This window comes from Cucumis melo, chromosome 10 (genome assembly GCF_025177605.1).
Source record: "Cucumis melo cultivar AY chromosome 10, USDA_Cmelo_AY_1.0, whole genome shotgun sequence".
Taxonomy (NCBI): domain Eukaryota; kingdom Viridiplantae; phylum Streptophyta; class Magnoliopsida; order Cucurbitales; family Cucurbitaceae; genus Cucumis; species Cucumis melo.
The window spans coordinates 16,715,852-16,721,494 of NC_066866.1; positions in this window are offsets into that span (position 1 = coordinate 16,715,852).

A 5,643-nucleotide genomic window follows, 5' to 3' on the forward strand; every position below is an offset into this window, starting at 1 on the left:
ATAATGCACAATAATTAAAATCACAATAAAAAACTACATATATATACATCATAATAAATTAACAATATACCAACTAAATTAAGCAATGAGCATTAATTGTCATTTTTATCCATTTTCAAGGGAAATTGTCAAAAATAAAAAAATTGATAAAATATCTACGGTTCATAAAAGTATAATGAATTTTGTCTTCCAGTGGTTTTTCTATGGAGTGTAAATAGTTTGTTAATTATTCTATTTTTGAAAAGACAACTATTTTAAATATAATTCAAATAAATAAATTGTAATATATATAAATTTTACAACATATTGCTAAAAAAAATTGATCAACAACATCCTTAGGTAAATTAATAAAAACATTTAGATCGTTCTAATAAAAAAGAACAGTTATCGAACTTATACTTATAGAAGATAGACAGTTAAATTATAGACATAAGTCATAAAGAAACCATAAACTACATAGATCATAAAAGAAATAAGAACAAATTATAAACTTATTACGGATCATAAACATAAACAATCTTATAAATCATAATAAAATTAGGACGAACCAAACCATAAACTTACTATGAATAAGCAATAATTTTGTAAGTATAATATGTAAAATAACATGTCAATAGGCATAAAAGAATATGCTCTCAACATTTAAACTATATATGCATAGTGCGCATGTGAAAAATTTTATACACATAAACGATATACATATACAACGTTCATAAATACAAAATAAGAACAAGAAAAATATTAGCCTATCTTCTGTAAATCATCAAAGTGTAGACAATCATGTTGATAACATATTGTGAAATAAGAACAAAGAAACAAAACAAAAACAATGAAACAAAATAAAATAGAAGAGTAGAGAAGAAATAAAATACAGAAAACAATTTAACTAAATTGTAATGTGTCTTCCAAAGGCACCACACATCTTTATTTAAAGAACATGTTATGTATAAGCTACAATATAAAAGTTAAAGCATAGGTAATGAATATTTACATTTATAATATATAATTATAGGGTAATTATAATAGGTAGCAATTTTAGGAATAATAATTAAGTATATAACAATTTTTAAAAAAATTGTAAATATAGCAAAATCTATCAGTGATAGACTTTTATTGTTGATAGACACATCTGGTCTATCAGTGATAGATCAATATTTTCAACCTAGTCGATAAGTGATAGATTCATATTATTACTTTGACAAATTTTGCTATATTTGCAATTTTTTAGAATATTTATATATGCAAATATTTTGAATCTAATTGTTATTGTTCACATGAGATTTCAGGAGAAATGTAATTCGTGGAATTGAACTTTGTATATTGATTTATATAGTGTTATGGATACAATCTCTAATATTTACTCTTTTGATTTTTTCTCTCAAATAAAAATTAAGGCTTAGAACTTTTTGATCTTCGGTTTTCAAGAAGTTGTGGTTGCAAGTCTATTTAAGCTTTAATCTTCAGGAATTCAAGGAAAGTTTAATCTTCCAAGTCTTCGATGTTTCAAAAGATGATGATCATGAGGTTAATACGAACTTGCACATCCTGAAAGCTTTTAGAAGTTTGAGTATTCAATTCTTCCAAGCTTCAGTTCTTCCTTCCATCTAAAGATCTTCAAAATGAATGGGAAAGTCTCTATTTATAGATAATTTCCATGGGCTTTAGGTAGGTTTGGACCCATTTGCTTATTGGGCTTGGGCTTGGACCCATGTACTTGGTGAGCTCGAGCTTGGGCCTAGGCCTACTTGTTTGGTGGGTTCGGGTCCATTATTTCTTTGGCCTAATTTTTCATTAAGGGCTTGAATTCAGTTAGATATGAGAAAACTTTACTACCCAAATCCAATCAAATTATAATCATCACAATTTTGCTGTGCAGACGTGGCACAATTTAATTGACTAAAATTTCTTGTTCAATAAATGTCCCTTTTTCAAGATTCGTGCACGTGTATGGGTGGGTGAATCTCGAAAACGATAAGCTAAATTTTGATGTGCAGACGTGACACAATTTAATTGACTAAAATTTCTTGTTCAACAAATGCTCCCTTTTAAAGATTCGTGCACGTGTATGGGTGGGTGAAACTCGAAAACAATAAGCTGAATTTTGCTGTGCAGACGTGACACAATTTAATTGACTAAAATTTCTTGTTCAACAAATGCCCCCTTTTCAATATTCGTGCACGTGTATGGGCTTATCGAAAACGATAAGCTGAAACCAAAAATACAAGTGATTAAAATGTTCTTGACTTTGGCTCCAGTGCTAATATGCCAAATGAATCATACTATGCATTTAGACATAAGTGTGATTAAAATGCTATATGAAGAAGTTTGGAATATGACCCAATGACAATTTTACATAGAATTTTGAATTTAATTCAATTTTTAAAATTTTAAATCTCTTGGAATATGACCAAGAAATAAACTTGAATGAAATTTGATTTTTTTTTCTACCAATGAATTTATTGAAAGAATTGAGACTTAAAATTAATAAATTTGGAATATTGCCAATTCATCAAGATATGAATTTAAGTCAAAGCTTTGATTGACTTTTTTTTTTTTTTCATAATCTCATAATTTGAATTTGTAGAAAAATGTGATACTTGGATTGCCTCAAACTTAAAATTTGAGAAGTTTGCATAGGATTTTTTTTTTCAATTTATGTTGCCTCAATTATGGATTTGATTAAGAGAATAGATTGAGATTTTCCTAATTAAACTCAAATTCAAAAAGTTTGTTGAGAGGTTTGGTTGAGATTTGCCACCTTCCATACCTCTAAATAGAGAAAAATTGGTGAAAACAAAATCATCGCTTCCTTTCTCACCATCTCTTCTAATTCTTCACCTTATTATTATTATTATTATTATTATTATTATTATTATTATTTTGCTCCTTGTCCCTCTCCTTTATTTCTTTCTGTTTATTTTTTTTCAAGAGACTCCAAATCAATGAAAAAAATTTGGTTTTTGTTTCATCTTATCTGAAAATTAAAATTTAGATTTGTAGGATTTAAATTTTGGAGGAGGGTTTGTAGCCAAAATGCTTTGGAACTTTTTTCTTTTCTTTTTTTCTTTTCCGTTCAGTTGGTGAAAAAGAACACATAGGGAGAAGAGAAGAGAAAGGAGAGGGAGAGGGAGAGAAAGAGACGGCAGTAGGCTGAACAAAAGAAAAGAAAATAGTTTTTTGTTTTTTTGTTTTTTTTTTTTTTAATTTTGAAAAGATTTCTTTTCTTTTCTTTTCTTTTTTCTTTTCTTTTTTTTTTGTTCTATTTTCATTTTCATTTTCATTTCTTTCTTTCTTCTTTTCTTTTAAATACCTCTTTTTTCTTTTTTTTTTTTCTTTCTTTTCTTTTAAACCTTTTTTCAAACTATTTTGCTCCCAACCTTTTCTTTTTGCAAAATTTTGCGCTCACCAAATTCTTTTTTTTAAACTATTTTATTTCCAACATTTTTTTTATGCTTTAATTATTTTTTGCAATTCTTTTACCCTATTTTTTTACCAAATTTCTTTTACTAACTTATCCCCCTTTTACTTTTCATAAGAGTGACCTAGCAAACATGAGCTTGGACAAATTTGAAGATGGAGCATCGCTTAGACAAATTTGAAGATGGAGCGCCGCTTGAACAAATTTGATTGAAGATGGAGAAGTGAGACTACACCAACATATCAACTGCATCACATGGAAGAGGATGATCTTATCGACTTCAACTGCATTGAAGATGAGATGATGATCGCCTCCTGCACTGTCGCATTGAAGATGAAGATGAAGATCGTCTTAGCTGTGCTGCATTGAGATGAAGATGAAGATCGTCTCGACTGTGCTACATTGCGATGAAGATGATGATCGTCTCAACTATGTCACGTTGAAGATAAAAATGATGATCGTTTCGGTTGCGCCACATTGAAGATAAAGATGATGATCGTCAGCCGCATTGAAGATGAAGATGATCCATTAAGATGATGATCGGATGCATTGAAGACGAAGACGAAGATGATCCTCTTGACTACGACAACATTGAAGATGAAGATGATGACCCTCTTGGCTATAACATATGGTAGAAGATGATGATCCTATCGACAACAACACATCAAAGATGATGATGATGATCCTATCGGCAGCAACACATTAAAGATGATGATGATGGTCCTTTTGCAGCAATTGGTCCTCTCGGCTGTAACACATCAAAGATGATGATGGTCCTCTCGATTGCAACACATCGAACATGATGATGATGGTCTTCTCGACTACAAAACATCGAAGATGATGATGATGGTCCTCTCGGCTGTAACACATTGAAGATGAAGATGATGGTCCTCTCGGCTGCAACACATTGAAGATGAAGATGATGGTCCTCTTGGCTGTAACACATGTGAGAAGATGATGGTCTTCTCGGCTGCAACACATGTGAAAAGATGAAGTGAAGATCCTCCCAACTGCAACGCATGTGAGAAGATGAAGGTGAAGATTCTCCCGGCTGCGACACATGTGAGATGATGAAGATGAAGATCCTCTTGACTGCAACACATGTGAGAAGATGAAGATGAAGATGAAGATGAAGATCCTTTCGACTGCAACACATGTGAGAAGATGAAGATGAAGATTCTTTCGACTACAACACATGTGAGAAGATGAAGATGAAGATCCTCTCGACTGCAACACATGTGAGAAGATGAAGATGAAGATGAAGATTCTCTTGGCTGCAACACATGAGAGAAGATGAAGATCCTCGCCTGCAATGTATCAGACAGTAGTAGAGTTCGTTTGTCGACATTTTGGAAAGGAGGCAAAGTTGCACCTTAAGAGGGTAGACAATTAAACACCCTTGCTATCACCTAAGAAGCCACTGAAGCCTTAACGACGTTCATAAGAGTATAGAGGCTACATGCAAAGAATTTAAGAACTTCAAGTGGAAGCTTTGACTTTGTCCCTTTTGCCCCCATTCTTTTTTTTCTTCCATTGTAATTCTTGTAAATGCAATACTTTTGTTGAATGATAATGAAATTTTTTTATTATGGTGTGACTACTCCTGAATTTCATTTTGTATTGCTTCCATATTCTTTACTATGAGATCACAATGAAGCATAATATTTTATTTTTCTTTTACATGCAACTGAACTTAAAGTAAACTTTAAGCTGCTTATGTACCCTTTTTATAACTTAGGGATCAAGTCATAACATAGTTCAACTTTTTTTTTTTGCCATTCACCTTTTAATCTCTTATGGGCTAAGTGCACCATGCAGTTTAGGCTCTTGCGATAAGGAGCTTTGCATATTTAGGAGCTTTTATTTTCATCAAGGATTTATTCATTTCTTTCGTTTGTAGGATTGGTGAAGATAATAAATCTTGGCTTCACGGTCAAGGAACCTTTTGTATTTATGTCAACAAAAAAAATCCTCTTCATGCATGATGGGACACGACTGTGAATCTTATCGTCATCATTTTCTTTATGGAATGGTTTTGACTTCAAAGTTTTTATCTCTCTTTGATGTTGATCATTTGTCATTTTAGACAATCAAAAGCAAATGCTGAAGGTCGATCTTTCTTCGATGTGGAGATACTTAGTCTTTTGAAAGCTGAAGTTCGAGTGAAAGTAGACATTGGACACTGATTTTCTTCTTCTTTCGTGGCCATACTCAATCTTTGAAAA